We start from the raw sequence: 16953 nt of genomic DNA, 5'->3' as shown, positions 1-16953 counted from the left end.
AGGATCCACTTCTTCCCCTTCACTGTCAACCACAGCTCACTTCCTGGCAGAGCTCTTTGCTGACTCCCCACCTCCATCTGGGGAGGCACAGTTGGGTTATGTAATTCAAGGTTGTAAGTACAGCTTCTGAGGGTTGCCCCAGGCCGTCAGCCAAGCCTCTTTTCCAGACCCCTTTGCCATTCCAAATGGCCTGCACTCCCTCATTAAAGATGGTCTCAGCGACCTGAGAACATGACCTTTGCAATGTAGCAGCTGCACCTTCACAGCAGATAACAATGCTGGAATTACAGGCCCCTGGAGCTTCCGTCCAGCTTACCTCTTCATACCCAATTCAGTACTGGAAAATGAGGCAGGTAGCAACCCATGCCAGGAAGGGTACACCATACGCATATTCCTTAAATGTATTCTTGGTGATCCACTTCAGCATTAAAAACTCTATAGTCTGTTAATGGGGTCTTGGGCCTCACTGCCAGGTGGGCTTTGATGAGCAGTGTCACAGTTTTATTATTCCCATAGACCCAATATTACATCATCTTCCATCTTCTTGTCCTAGACCAAGGTTGTCTGTCTGCCTGGCATACTTTCCTGTAGGGAACCATCCCCCCTCTAATTCCATGTGGTTTAGGTGGCACTGAGCCCCACTCAGTCCCCAGTCCCAGAGCCCAGAGATGGGTATGTGACACAGGCCTGCAGATCATTCCATTTCACTAGCCTTAGTGATTAGTTCAGGGATGGGCACATAGCCAAGCTGGGCCAACCTGACACTTCCCTGAGAGTTTTCTGTCAGCTCCATCAAGAAAATGCTCCCTCCTTTTCTGAGAGTTCAAGCTGGAGCCACCTGTGGCCATTTCACTGTCCCCATGGAGGAAAAATTCTACAGTAGAAGAGAATGAAGCCAACAAGTCAGCTGAACCAGAGATCAAGTAGAGATGAGAGATGAAGAGAGACACAGACAGAGACAGAGAAAGAGAGCACTTTGATGACCATATTTGAGCCCCTGGACCCAACCATGTCTGAGTATCAATCCTTTGAGGAAATAAAATATTATAAGCCCCCAATCTCTTAGTTCATGTATGTTTAGAAATGTAGTTGAAACAACAAATAAGGAATCTTGAGAGAATGAGAAGTTATTGCCATGAGGGCTTTTGAGAAGGCAAAGCATTGGGCTGGATATAATTTTTGTGTGGCAAAGATTAGGAGTAAGTTGAAAGGTACAAGGAATACATAGAGAGAAAGAGAGAGGGGGGAAGAGGGAGGGAGGGAGAGAGAATATTAACCATATGGAGTTAAGATCTTATTTCAAATTACATTTATTCTTATTTTATATCTTGTCATGGTGATATTGAGTAGTTTGTATGCAAGAAGTTCTCCTATAAAATTCTATTCTAACTACAATCGTTTATTGTTTTATAACCCTTAACCTTGAGACTATGATGCTTGTTTATTGTAGGAAATTGTACTTACTCATTGTAAGTTTGTCATAGGAAATTGAACTTTCCATCAACCTTGTAATATTTAACCTGCTGAGTAGGACTTCAGTGCTTTTGTTTTATTTCAACCAACCAGCAGTGTAAGTATGGTAGAGTTTCTTGTCATTTGGAAAAACAATTTGTAAGTTTTTTCCCCCTTGCAGAAATTATGTAAGAAAAACAAGTACTAATTATAGCCAACTCACATTAAAAACACAATGCAGAATTTAAACTTTTTCTTCCACACCCTGGACTTTTCAGTTACACAGACCAATGCATTGTACTTTCTCTGCCATGTGCAATGGAAAGAATCCTGACTAATGTACCTTCCAAGGAGGAGTGGTGAGGGAGGCCGGTCAGGCGGGTCAGCAGGGTCATCCAGGAGCACAGAGTAGCTGATCCCTGGGGTTCTGAGTACCCTGCCCTCTTTCAGGGCCTGTGGCTACCCCAGATATTTTAGAGATCGCTGGGCATCAGCACTGACCTAACATTGATTCCCAGAGCTCCTGATACCAGTAGGTCCACTGGTTAGAGTGGGAGTGTGTGGGGCTGGGGGCAAATGGAGATCTGAACCTGACTCCACCTCACAGAAGCCCCAGTGAGGCCCCGACGCTATCCGCAGTCATTCCCCGCAGGTGTAGCCGGGACCCAGAGCTCCAGCAGCTCCTGACCCCCACCCAGATCCCTGCCCTGGATGGATGAAGAGCTTTTTTCACAGGAGGGACCTAGTGTGAGCTCCTGGATTCTCCCTCTCCATCTAAACAAAATAAAAGGTATCCTAGGGGGCTTCCCTGGTGGCGCAGTGGTTGAGAGTCCGCCTGCCGATGCAGGGGACACGGGTTCGTGCCCCGGTCCGGGAAGATCCCACACGCCGCGGAGCGGCTGGGCCCGTGAGCCATGGCCGCTGAGCCTGCGCGTCCGGAGCCTGTGCTCCGCAACGGGAGAGGCCACAACAGTGAGAGGCCCGCGTACCGCAAAAAAAAAAAAAAAGGAATCCTATATCCCTGGGACAATTATGTATGTTGGTGAAACCACTAATAACTTGAAATATACAGGATTCGTGATTTCCATCACATACCAATGCTTCCTCATTTCTTTTGGCCCTAGCCTTGGAGAATGGCAGTGGATCATCACGCGCTTCCTTAGTGACACTGTTTGCATCTGTTGCTCCAGATGTGCTCAGATCATACATGTGCACACAGCTCCCTGCACGGCTGCCTCCCCTGGACGTTGTCTGGGGCTGCCTGGTTGAACCATCCGTGCTCAACAATTACACCCTCCAGCCACTCCGGAGCCAGATGTGACTGTAACCTCTCGCTCCCCCCTACCCCGCCGCTGGCCCCACCCCGGGTCTCTCTTCTTCTTCCTTCCATTGCTGGATGCCCTTTTTTCCTCAGTACATTCCTTACCGTTCCTGGGATACCACAGTGGGGAACATTGGGATGAACAGTAGCATGGTGAGGTTGCCAGCCTCGGTCGATACTCCTGGGTGCTTTTCACTGACACTACTCAACACGACCCTGTAAGCGTGCAAGTGAGGGAGAAGTAGAGTTTACTGTAAGCAACTGTACTGTTAGAAAAGGGCACACACCTAAAGCACTAAAATCATTGCTGACTTCCGACTTGAGTTTTTCTTCCAATCTGTACAGTGTATCCAGAGAACTTTCAAGAATGGCTGGACCCTAATAGCGGCACAGTCGGCAAGGGCCTTCTCGTGCAGGCTCTCAGCGCACCCCAAACCACCACCCTCTTGACACTGGGAGGAAGAGAACCCTCTCCTGAACCCTGTCTCTCTCTTCTCTGGCTTCACCCGTTTGTGTCTTGTCTTTCCTTCCCCGGTGCAGGAGCCTGCCTCCTTGAGCTCTGGTTCAAGCTGTCAGTGGTTCAGTTCTGTGGTTTTACTCCAGATGACTAGGAGTGGGGTGCAGATGCGGGCCGTTGGTTGGGAGAATATCAAGAAAGAAAGACTTTTCCTACCACCACTGCAATCTCCTCTTGGCACCTGGCCTGCGTGTTGTTATGTACAAAGAGCTCTTGTCTCTTTGGTCAGGAGTCACACGGCCACACGCCCTTTTGGTCACTCAGGCCTTTATATGTCTCATGCTTCAGGAAGGCATATATGGGCCCAGAGAGGACCTTGTGCCACCACAGTTGTCATTTGTATCTCAGAGTGGTTTCCACAATTTCCCCCTGACTGTGAGATGGGATTCCAAACTTCATTACAGCTCAGGCCTGATCAATCTTCATTTCTTGGTGCCATAAATCTGCAAGCTTGGCAGTCAGAGTGAGGTTGGACTCTGGAGCTTGAGAAGAATGATTTAATCCAAGATGCAGGTAAGTACCACCCATCGGGTAAAAAAATCCCGGTCGAGACCCAGCCTTTAACCCCCACGTGACTGGATCTCCCAAAGCCACTGCTTCTGCCACCCTCTGCCAGACAGGAAGTTGGTCTCTGCACACCATGAAATCTCCCCAAATACAAACCCAACTCCCATGTGACCAAAAGTTTCTTGGAGCACTGAAGAGAAAGGTGCATGACCTTTCTCTTCATTCATGCACAGCAGAATCCCCTTGGGTCCTCACTCCTTTAGCACCTGTCCTCACGGCAGAACCCACACTCACCCCTTCTACCCCCATCCATCCACATTTCAGCCTTTCCCTGCCAGCCTGACCTCCCTTCCCTGCCCTGTATATCAAAATCCTGTCAGCCTGAACATACCACTCAGCAAAGAGAAGCCAGCCAAAGGGTGCTTTGTGAAACAGAAGCCCAGTCGTTAGCCAAACAGCTAAACTAACCAAATGTTGTTCCCCAAAGGAGAGTGACCCTGGGGGGCCGAGTTTATCCCACCACTCCCCATTCAAAAGTTAGAAAAAGTCAAAACATATCTATGTTAAACTGGTTCCTATTTTTTTTAAATAAAATTTCCACTCTTATCCCCAATCCATCTTTTTCCCCCTGTTCTCAATGTGTGATGGTATGAAAGCAGATTGAAGAGTTCCATCCATGCCAAGGTTGGGACAGAATCACTCTTTCACCAACATTCTGAACTCCAAACTCTTTTTTTAATTAATTTTTATTGGAGTACAGTTGCTTTACAATGTTGTGTTGGTTTCTACTGTACAGCAAAGTGAATCAGCTATACGTATATGTATATCCCCTCTTTTTTGGATTTCCTTCCCATTTAGGTCATCGCAGAGCACTGAGTAGAGTTCCCTGAGCTATACAGTAGGTTCTCATTAGTTGTCTATTTTATACATAGTATCAGTAGTGTATATATGTCAATCCCAATCTCCCAATTCATCCCACCCCCGCCTTTCCCCCCTTGGTGTCCATACGTTTGTTCTCTATTGAACTCTAAACTTTTATTTGTTTTTACTAAACTCTCTAGCCTAGCACCACCCAGTAGAACTTTCTGCAGGGATGGAAATGCTCTATAGATGCACCGTCCAATATGGTAGCCACCAGCCCAGGTGGCTCCTGGGCACTTGGGATGTGGCTCGGGTAACGGAGAAATGAAATTTCTAATTCTATTTAATTTTAATTTCAATGGCCACGTGCAACTCTGGCTACCACATTGGGCAGCACAACTCTAGCCTAATTCCACCAATGACAATGAGGGATGTTCTAGGAAACTGTCAAAGAAGACTCCATAGGATGTTGACTGGTTCCTATATTGCCCGCTCACTAGGAAAAATTTTTCTCAGGTCTAAGGAACTGAAAAGGCAAAGCTGCTCTTAACCAGTTAGTCTTGTTTTGTTTTTAATCTTAAAGACAAGATTAAATTGCATACTCAATTTGTTTCCTTTTCCCCTTTGGCTGTCAGAAAGCACAGCCAAATTTAGAGCCCACCTCTACCTTATGTACCCTTGGATACTAGCATCACCCTCAGTTCCATTATTTTTTTCCTACCTTGTTGTCTTGTATGGGATGGGATGTAGAATGTCAACACCCTTCCCCACAAGAATAATCTTTGGGAGGAGGTGCCAACTTGAGCATTACTGATCAACTTGCTGAAGGCTGCAGACATGACTTACAAGTTATCCTGGGGAACTGAATGGGGGAAGGGAAGGGATCTAGGGAGTTAGACCCCCATCCCAGTGGGGAAGTAAGGGATTTTCTGTGTTGCAAGGGGGAGTTGACGAAGGATGCAGTTCAGAGAAAACCTGTATAAAGGAGGGTAGGAGAGTGAAACCCTCATTTGATTCTTGAGATACTTTTCTCTCTGGTCTCAGGGAAAATCCCAGTTATTACCCAGCTATAATTTTTCTCTTTCTTCACTGTGTGTGTTTGTGTGTGTGTGTGTGTGTGTGTGTGTGTGTAGCGTTAAATGATTCTTAGTAAATTTACAGAATTGTGCAACTATGGCCACAAAACATTCCCATCACCTCGAAAAGAATCCTTGCGCTCATTTCTAGTCACTCCACATTCCCACCGGCAACCACTAATCTACTCTCTGTTTCTGTAGGCTTGTTTTTTCTGGACTTTTTATATACATGGATTCATATAATATGTGATCTTTGGCTTCTTTCACTGAGTATAATGTTTTTGAAGTTCATCTGTAGAATCTATTAGTACTTTATTCCTTTTTATTGCCAAGTAGTATTCTACTGTACAGATAGACTATATTCTGTTTATCCAGTCACCAGTTGATAAACATTTGGGTTGTTTCTACTTTTTGGCTATTGTGAATACTGCTGCTATGAACTTTCACATATAAGTTCTGTGGACATATGTTTTCATTTCTCTAGGGCTGTTACCCTGAAGTGAAATTGTTGGGTCCATGGTAAATTTGTGTTAAGAATCTCAAACTGGGGCTTCCCTGGTGGCGCAGTGGTTGAGAATCTGCCTGCTAATGCAGGGGACACGGGTTCGAGCCCTGGTCTGGGAGGATCCCACATGCCGCGGAGCTACTAGGCCCGGAGCAACTAGCCCCGTGAGCCACAATTACTGAGCCTGCGCGTCTGGAGCCTGTGCTCGGCAACAAGAGAGGCCGCGATAGTGAGAGGCCCGCACACCGCAATGAAGTGTGACCCCCGCTTGCCACAACTAGAGAAAGCCCTCGCACAGAAACGAAGACCCAACACAGCAAAAATAAATTAATTAATTAATAAACTCCTACCCCCATCATCTTCTCTAAAAAAAAAAAAAAGAATCTCAAACTGTTTTCCCAAGTGCTGCACTATTTCATGTTCCCACAAGTAATGTGTGAAGACTCTAGTTTCTCCACATCCTCATCAACACTTGTTACTTGACTGTGTTTTTTTTTTTTTTTTGCGGTACGCGGGCCTCTCACTGCTGTGGCCTCTCCCGCTGCGGAGCACAGGCTCCGGACGCGCAGGCCCAGCGGCCATGGCTCACGGGCCCAGCCGCTCCGCGGCATGTGGGATCCTCCCGGACCGGGGGCACGAACCCGTGTCCCCTGCGTCGGCAGGCGGACTCTCAACCACTGCGCCACCAGGGAAGCCCTTGACTGTGTTTTTGATCACAGCCATTGTAGTTGATGTGTAGTGCTATCTCATTGTGGTTTTAATTTGCATTTCTCTAACAACGAATGATGAGCATCTTTTTATGTGCTTATTGGCCATTCATATGCCTTCTTTGGTGAAATGTCTGTTCAATTCTTTGCCCATTTTTTAAAAATTTTATTTTATTTATTTTTGGGTGCGCTGGGTCTTCATTGCTGTGCACGGGCTTTCTCTAGTTGTGGCGAGCGGGGGCTACTCTTTGTTGCGATGTGTGGGCTTCTCACTGCGGTGGCTTCTCTTGTTGCAGAGCACGGGCTCTAGGCGTGCAGGCTTCAGTAGTTGTGGCTCGCAGGCTCTAGAGTGCAGGCTCAGTAGTTGTTGCACACGGGCTTAGTTGCTCCACGACATGTGGGATCTTCCCCAGCCAGGGATCACACCTGTGTCCCCCGCATCAGCAAGCGGATTCTTAACCACTGCGCTACCAGGGAAGCCCCTTTGCCCATTTTTAAATCGAGTTATTTGTCTTATTATTGAGTTTTAAGAGTTCTTTACATTTTCTAGATACAATTTCTCTTATCAGGCATGAGATTTACAAATATTTTCTCCTAGTCTGTGACTTGTTTTCACTTTTTTTTTTTAATCTTTTTTATTTTTAGCTACGTTGGTTCTTCATTGCTGCGCATGGGCTTTCTCTAGTCGCAGAGAGCGGGGGCTACTCTTCTTTGCTGTGCGGAGGCTTCTCATTGTGGAGCATGGATTCTAGGCGTGCGGGCTTCAGTAGTTGTGGCTCACGGGCTTAGTTGCTCCGTGGCATGTGGGATCTTCCAGGACCAGGGCTCGAACCCGTGTCCCCTGCATTGACAGGCAGATTCTTAACCACTACGCCACCAGGGAAGCCCATGTTTTCACTTTCTTAATGGTGTTTTCTGAATTGAAAAGTTTTTAATTTTTGTGAAGCCCAATTTATTATTTTTTCTTATATTGCTTGTGTTTTAGTGTCATATCTAAAAACTCTTCCTAACCCAAAATCCTGAAGATTTACTCCTATGTTTTCTTCTAATAGTTTTAGCTCTTACATTTAGGTCTATGACCCATTTTGAGTTAGTTTTTGCATATGGCATCAGACAAGAGTCTAAATTCATATTTTTGCATGTGGGTATCCAGTTGTCCTAGAACCATTTGTTGAAAAGACAATCCTTTCCCCCATCGAATTGTCTTGGCACCTTTGTCAAAATCAATTGACCATAAATGTAAGGGTTAATTTCTGGGCTCTCAAGTCTGTTCCATTGATTTGTAGGTCTATCCTTATGCCAATATCACACTGTCTTGATTACTGTCCTTGTTTTGGGTTTTTTCTTTTTTTCCAGCCTTTTCATATACTTCAATTTTATTTACCTGGGAGAATAGGCCAACCCCCTTCTCTTTCCCCAGATTGATATTAGCTCTTGGCAAGAATATAATTGAGGCGTCCTAAAATCAAGCCATCAAATTCTCGCTTGTGAAAATCACTGAGAAATCATTAAAGGGACTATGACCATATTCTTATTCAAACAAATCCCAATGGGGATCAAGAAAGGCACAGACATTCTAGCCTTGCCACAATAATCGGATTTACTGATTCCCAGGGAAAAGGGAAGACACGATGCTAATTATGAGGCCGTTTAGGAATTATTTCCTTTCTCAATATGGTTTTAGAATGTACTAGACCTAAGAAGTAAAATCTTTGAGCTATGGGTATGAATGTATTTGTTTAGTAACTTCAGTATTTAAGGAAACCAGTACGGATAATGAATATTGAAAAGAATATTTTCATTTTATTTATTTATTTATTTTTTGGGCTGTGTTGGGTCTTCATTGCTGTGCGCGGGCTCCTCCCTAGTTGTGGCGAGTGGGGGCTACTCTTCGTTGTGGTGCACGGACTTATCATTGCAGTGGCTTCTCTCGTTGCGGAGCACAGGCTCTAGGCGCACGGGCTTCAGTAGCTGTGGCACGTGGGCTCTAGAGCGCAGGCTCAGTAGTTGTGGTGCATGGGCTGAGTTGCTTTGTGGCATGTGGGATCTTCCTGGACCAGGGCCCTTGAAGAAAAGAAACCCACCTTAAAGAATGGGAATTAGAATGCCAAAGCCCTTCCCCACAAGAATAATCTTTGGGAGGAGGTATCAATTTGAGCATTACTGATCAACTTGATGAAGTCTGCAGATATGACTCAGGAGTTATCTTGGGGAACTGAATGGGGGAAGGGAAGAGATCCAGGGAGTTACACCCCCATCCTGGTGGGGAAGGAAGGGATTTTCTCAGTTGCAAGGGAGAGCTGATGAAGGATGCAGTTTAGAGAAAACCTGTATAAAGGAGGGCAGGAGAGTGAAGTTAGCATTTGATTTTTTTTTCTTTTTCCTTTTTTTTTTTTTTTGGGCCGTGCCACGCGGCATGCGGGATCTTAGTTCCTGGACCAGGGATAGAACCCCCACCCACTGCAGTGGAAGCACGGAGTTTTCTTAACCAGTGGATGGCCAGGGAAGTCCAGCATTTGATTCCTGAGATACTTTTCTCTCTGGTCTCAGGGAAACTCCTAGTTATTACCCAGCTGTAATTGTAATTCTTTTAAGCTGCCCTTCCCTGCATTAGAGCAGGTCACATATGGCAACTCAGCCTCATGTAACGGTGCCGTGGTGAAGGGGCAGGGGGCTTGCTCCACCTCCCACCTCTTTGTTGGGGTTCAAGGGGAGGAAGCAAAGTGTTCTTGAGTTATCTACATCCCAGGCTCCAGGTGGTGACTAGCATTATGAGATGTGATCCCCTGCAGAGCCTAGAAGAACATTTTAAATGGTGCACCAGCTTCTAATGGAACAACTCAAGGGAGGTCTAAGACTGAACCTTCTACTTGTCTGTTTATGTTAGATGAAACCTCTGAAGGGGGGATTGGGGAGAGGGGAACTTCTATGTAACTTTTTTTTTTTTTTTTTTTTTTTTTTTTGCAGTATGCGGGCCTCTCACTGTCGTGGCCTCTCCTGTTGCGGAGCACAGGCTCCAGACGCGCAGGCTCAGCCGCTCTGCGGCATGTGGGATCTTCCCGGACAGGGGCACGAACCCACGTCCCCTGCATCGGCAGGCGGACTCTCAACCACTGCGCCACCAGGGAAGCCTTATGTAACATTTTTAAATGTATTCACTTATTCACAAGTATAAGAGAGTCCTACTATGTACCAAGCATCTTATATTACATGTTTTTAATGTCACCCAAGCCCTTTCAGAAAGGAGGTAGAGTAGAGAAAGAGGAAAAAGCACTCAATAAATCTTGGTTGAATCAATGAATTTCAAGAGCCAGATGGCGTGAACCTTAAATGAGCAGGAATTTTTCTGAGAGGCTGAAGGAATATGATCTGGGAGTGGCTTTTGTGAGGGGGAAGGCTCTGCCCCCGCCTCTTTACTCTGCACTTGTGGAGAATGGCAGCTTCCCTGGAGATAGTTGCTGGATACTCAGTGAGGCAGGAATTGGAGGAAGGACTTCTGAAGAGGCTGAGGGTATACAGAGGGCTACAGGGGAAGGCTGGGGAGGTGAAAAGTTGGATGAGGGGGGCACGAAGTGCAGAAGGAGGTTGATGAATGATGAAGCTGGCTCTCATTCAGACAGTAGCTGAGGATTACCAGGATATGGGACCCAGTGGGATTAGCTTTTAAATGGTCCTCTAAACCGATGCTTTTAGAGGCTTGATTATGCTAATTCTAATAATCATCAAATACCTTCTATTTTCAAGAACCTGTGATGTGACGCGCAGATGAAGCTCTTTACAAACACAATTTTATGTCAGTTTTACAATGCTGCAAAGTAAGCAGTATCCCCTTTGTACAGAAGAGGAAAGTGAGGCTTAGGCAGAGAAGTAATTTGCCCAAGACCGGATAGCTAGTAAGTGCCACAGGTATAATTCAGACCAGGTCTGTATGTCTCCAAATGCCGGCCTGCCCCGCAACTGGTCTGTCCTGACTGGGGCCAGTTCAGCCTGGGACATCCAGTGTCATTGGCAGCTTGTGGGGAGCCCCTGGAAACATGGAGGTGTCCATGATATACACCTGTGCGGCTCCAAGCCCCTGGTCAGAAGCCCCCACTACACTTACTTTTTTAATATTTATTTATTTATTTGGCTGCACCGGGTCTTAGTTGCGGCACGTGGGACCTTAGTTGCCACGTGCGGGATCTTCCTTGCGGCATGCGGGATCTTTAGTTGTGGCATGCGAACTCTTAGTTATGGCATGTCGGATCTAGTTCCCTGACCAGGGATCAAACCCGGGCCCCCTGCCTTGGGAGCACAGAGCCTTAGCCACTGGACCACCAGGGAAGTCCCCCACGACGCTTATGAATCCCAATGCCCACATGGCCTGGAACCCCCATGGACTCCACCCACCTCCCACACAGGGTGAGGGGCTCAGAGAGATATGTATGTAATATAATTATATATGGAAGAAACAGGACACAGTAAGAATGTGTAACAAACAACCCTGACCTACATCAGGGAAGGTTGCCCCAAGGAAATGATGCTTGAGCGAAAAGTGAAGAATGAATTAAAAAGTGAAGTGATGGAGTAGAAAAGTCTTCTAGAAAGAATGTGCAAAGGCCTGGTGGTTAGGATGGGTGGGGGCACATATGTGTGTTTGAGGAATTGAAAGGAAGCCAGTGCAGCTGGAGGGCACTGAGCAGTGGGGAGCGGGGAGCGTGATGCTGGACTGGTGCTGGGGGCAAGGGGAGGGCGTTTAGTACTTGTTAATGGGTTGGCTCTTTATCCCAGGAGCAATGGGAAGTCATTAGAAGGTTTTGAAAGGGGAGTGAGTGACGTGATAAGACTGGATAAGGACAGGGCAGACACAGTAGGATCAATTAGGAGCCGCTGTAGGAATCCAGATAAGAGGTGACAGGAGATTAGAGAGATGCTTTGGAGGTAAAATTAACAGGATTTGGTGATGGTTCCTAAGATTCTGGCTTGCCTGTTAGATGGACAATGGTACCATCCACTGAGAAAGAGAACGCTGGGAAGGTGAGAGAATGAGGACCACGAGTTAGGTCTCAGACGTGTTGCGGTTGAGGTCCTCTGAGAAATGGAGGTGGAGATGATGAAGCCATTGGCTAGGCTCCCGCTGGTCTGGAGCTTAGACAGGAAGTTCTCCAGGCTGGAGACATAAAGGTGTGAATCAGCAGCAGATGAACGGTAACTGAAGCTATAGCATGGATGAGATCACCAGGGAGGGTCCACAGTGAGACGGGGAAAGGCCTAGGAATGGGCTTGAGGAACACCAGCATTTAAGGGAGGAGCGTGACCCTGCAAAGAAGACTGAGAAGGAGACCAAGGAGTTAAGAGACAAACCAGGAGGGTATGGTGTCAAGGGAGTCAAAGAAGCTAATGTTTTAGGAGTTGAATAATCAGGAGGTCTAATAAGATGAATACTGGGAAAGATGCCCATCCAGTTTTGAGACATGGAGGTCCTAGCTCAAATATCATGTTTTGGGGAAGTTGTGGAAGATGAAAGCAATATAAGACTGAATGTTGGAGTGGACAGGAATGCCCAACGGCCAACAGTGGGGGAGGGAGCCAGGGTTAAGGTTGCAGGGGCAGGTTGGTGGGAAGGAGAGCTCAGAGAGGGAGAGGATAATGGATAGAGAAGCCGCAGGGGCTAGGGAGTCAAGGATGGGCAGCAGCCCTGGCCTGAGATAGGAGGAGGGGTGCTTCCTCTGAGGCAGCAGGAGAGGGGGCAGGTGTAGGGAGATGTGTGACTGAGTTAGTAGGAAACTGGGTGGTGGGGGCGGGGGTGCGCGGGTTTCTGTCTGTGGCTTTAATCCTGTAAAGGAGCAGTCGAGGTCACATCTGCCAGCAAGGAGGAAATGGGCTGGTTGGAGGCTTAAAGAGAAAACGGCGAAGGTTGAAAACAGCCACTGCAGAGAAGGCGGTTCCAAGCCGACGGGAGAAATATGTCGAGGACCCATATGCAGTCAGCAGCTATGATTTATGGGAACATCACTCTGACCTGTGGAGTTCCTTGGCTGTTTGAGCACAGCACAAGAATGCAAACAGGAGGGCTCATCCGGCGCTGGGGGCTTGCCAGACAGATACGATCAAAAGGCAGAGAGGCAGAGGGGCTCGGGGTATTGACGAGAGTGTTATCAAAATGTTAAGCCTTGAAATCCAGGTGGGACAAGAAGAAAAGCAATGGAAGGAGAGAGCAGATGCATCAGGAGAACACAGAGAGGTCCACGGTGGAGAGGTCTGAGGAGACCCAACAGTTATCTCATCTTGAGGTCACCTGAGCAGGTGGTGCAGTGAGGGACGGGACGAGGCCCAGCAGGTGATGGTGTGAACAGGTGACCCAGTGGCCTGCAGATGGGGATTCGACAAGGAGGTCAGGAGCTGGTCTGTGTGTGCTGACACTGAAGGGACTGAAGTAGCAAAGGCCACTGAGAGGTCCACTAAGCTGCAAACGGGCAAGGTCGTTGGATTGGGCAAAAGGGAGGTGAATAGTCATCATGTCAAGAGCAATTTCAGAGGGGTGTTGGTCCCGAAAGCTGTGTCATAGCGGACTGCGTGTGTACAGGAGATGGGACGGGGGAGGCTCCCTGTGTCAACAGCTCTTGGGTTTGCTGTGAAGGAGAACAGAGGAATGCTCCATCTCTCCCACTCTGGACAGGCCGGTGGGGTCCAGGGAGGGGACTTTCTAGGGTGGGAGAGACTTGAGAATGACTGCAAGTCGATAGGAATGGTACAGTAAAGAGGAGGCAGGTGGGGTCAGCCCCTGCCGTGGCAGGGCGCATCTCAGGAGGGAGAGAGAGAGGAAGGAGTAGATGGGGTGGATTTGTGGATTTGATAGTGGGGGATGGAGATGTCCTCCCCGTAAGCCTCTGTTTTCTCAGAGAAGCTTGAGGGGAAGTCATTGGCAGAGTGCTCTATTGAGACATTAACTCCTATCTCATTCACGCCCCCCGCCCCCCACATAGTGACTCACCAGGAAGGAGTGAAAGGCATTAGCATTCTAGGGTCTGGGCCTTTTTCCTCCCACTCCACACCTGAGATGGTACACAGACTGTTTTGCGGTGCTGGCATCTGAGTTCTTTCTGACGGGCTGAGAGGGAGAACATCACCGCGTCCTAGGGAGTTGATTCTCCATCATGGAAGAGACGGGCAGGAGGACGGGCATTCCCTGTCCCACCCTGGCATGCACCCCTCTCCCCCCAGGAAAATGGCTGTGTGTGACTGCAAATACCAAGGTCTAAGGGCTGCAACTTTGAGGGTCTACGGGAGAGACCCCCATAAAGAGCCAGGGATGGGGGAGTGGCCCTGAAGGTGGGGGACAAATAGTGGGAGGCCCACAGCAGGGACGACTAATGTCTGCAATGGCAGCGCCGGCCTGAAATAGACCTCAGCCTTTCTCTGCAAAGAGGAGCACAGACTGAGCATATTTGGGGCTGTGCAAGCCCCTGGCATTCTTGGACCATTGGAGGGGAGGTGAAGGAGAGCTGTGAGTGACATAGAATTCTCACAGATCTGCTGGGCAGGGACTCAAGCTGAATTTAATTTGATTTAGACCAACTAAGAGATGACTAAGGGTTGTATTTACGTCAGGAGTTTGAGCAGTGTCCAGTGGGCCTGGGACCTGGACACAGGGTAAACAGTGAGTAGGAGCTGACATCTGGCTCTCCCCTCACCCTGCCCCCTGGGGCTGGAGCCCGACAGACACAGATCTACCATGTGGTAGCACTCGGCCTTCACAGATGAGCACAAGGCCGCCCCTCCCCGCTAGGCCCAGGAGCAGAGCAGCGGGTTGAGTCCACATGGACCCCGAGCTCAGAGTTTGGCCGTCTGGACAGAGCCGTGGCTCCTCTCTTTCCACGGCTCTCAGGCATTCACAGGCCCAGCCACCTGAGGCTCTTGTCTGTGTGGCCCCAGGGCCTGGGCCTCTGGTCCCTTTACTTCGGCCTTGTGTCCAGTTCCAGGTGCTGGGCATGCTGAGATCTGGGCAGGCTGCTTGCAGCCAATCGCACGCCCCACCTCAGCAAACACCTGACCACACGTGGTACTGAAAGGTGGGTGAGCAGGGGGTTAGAGACCAATGGTTTGAGATTCTGAGAACCCTCTGTCCCTGTGAGGGTTGAAGCAGGAGGCTGGTTGGCCCAGCAGTGAGTGCGTCTGCTGACTTCAGCTATAGGAGTGTAAGGCCCCTGGCCCACGGGCCTTCCAAGTATTTAGGTCACAGATTAGGCAGTGCTGGACAGAGGGAACTAGGCTGCCAGAGCTGCAGACCCACTGAGGCCCAGGCTGCAGGCACACAGGTCAGCAAACACCACAAGCCCCTCTCAGGGCATGCCAGGCCAACAGAAGCCCCAGGTGTGGAGGAGCTCTGAGGCTTGGTCAGGGAGCTTTCCCCACCTGGTCACTTATGTCTGATGGTCCCTGAGCACAGAAGAGGAAAAGCTATCTTTTTATTCCTTTAACAAATATGTACTGAGCACCTTTTGTGTATCAGGGCCCAGTACTGGCCCTGGGATATGGCAGTGGACAAGGCAGGCTCATCCCTCCTGCCCTGCCCTCAAGGAACCCACAACCTATAAGGTGTGGGGCCTGGGGGGACAGACACAGATACTGATGGTGGTGACACCCAGTGTTTAGAGTTTGGGCAGGCAAGCCCTCAACTCAGCCAGGGGTTAGAGGTGGCTCCCTGGAGGAAGTGATGGTTCTAAGTAGGTACCATTGGTTCCAGGGTACTGACACTATTCAACACAGAGTAAGTCTTAAGGGGCGTTTTTTATGACTTATGTGTGAGCGACTTTATGACCAACTTGATTTTGTGTGAACCAAAACCCAAAAGTCAGAAGCTCTCTGCCTCTGTCTCTCTCCCATCTCTTCCCCTCCCCCCCTCGTTCTCGCGCCATCCCCGACTCCTGCCCATCTCCCTCTGGGACGATCTCTAGTCCCTTTTTACATTTCAAGATTTGCAGGCTGCATTAGATGAGGGCGCAGGAGGGAAGATGCCCTGTTTCTGGCCCAGTGGCTGAGTGAATGAGGTGTTGCTGCCTGAGATGGGACTGCTGGAGGCCAGCAGATCTGGGGCAGGAGAGAGGGTGAATTCAGTTTACCTGACGAACATCCGGGGAGTGATCTGGAGAAGACTCTTGGATATATGGGTCCTGAGCTCAGAAGAAAGGCCCACACTGGAGACAGAGATTTGGAAGTCATCAGCATTTGGTTGGTGGTGGTAGAGATGGTGCAAGGGACAGGAGGCAGAGGGGAAGAAGGGACGGCCTAGGATAGACCTCGGGAGGAGCAGGAGATGGTTAAAGAGATTGAGAAACGGTAGCCAGGGAGGAGAGTGTAGGCCATTGAAGCCAAGAGGAACTGTTTTCACGAGTCAGCAATGAGCAGGTATGACTGGCCAAAAAGCATACTTTTTTAAATTTAGAAGAATCCCACCCCCCGAAAGCCTAAACCCACTCCAATACTGAAAAACAGGCCAAAACGTCTAAAGATGCACAAAACTTGCAATGCCTCCTCCACAGTACACCAAAATTACCAATGGATAAAAAAACCACGGACTAGGAATGTTCATTTTTGATCCGTTTGTCATCCGGAATCCGGATCTAATTGTTTGCCCAGAATCACTGGAGCCAGTCCCATCCCCTTCTCACGCACCAGGGGGCGCACACGCACCGTTTCTAAATCCAAGTCCAGGGCAAATGCAGGCAGTGAATTAGGTGATAACCAGAACTTGACCCCTCAGCCCAGATCCCTAGACCCCCATCTCTACCCCTACCCTGCACATTACACTATGATCCCCAAGTCCAGATGCCTCAACAATTCCCAAACTTTCTCACCTAACCTCCAGACTCACAGTGGTATCACAGAGACTCCATAGATCAGAGATCCCATAGGGGTCCTCATCTTACCTAGAGCAGTAGGGGTAGGCACCCCGTCTTTCATGAGGGGGGCAGGCAGGAGACAGCTGGTGTGGCACAGACTGGACGATACGTCTGGGGCCAGAGGCT

Source organism: Delphinapterus leucas, chromosome 1 (genome assembly GCF_059928025.1).
Source record: "Delphinapterus leucas isolate spDelLeu-1000000601 "Yukka" chromosome 1, BTC_Dleu_Yukka2, whole genome shotgun sequence".
Lineage (NCBI taxonomy): Eukaryota > Metazoa > Chordata > Mammalia > Artiodactyla > Monodontidae > Delphinapterus > Delphinapterus leucas.
Note: the sequence above shows the minus strand (reverse complement) of the source record.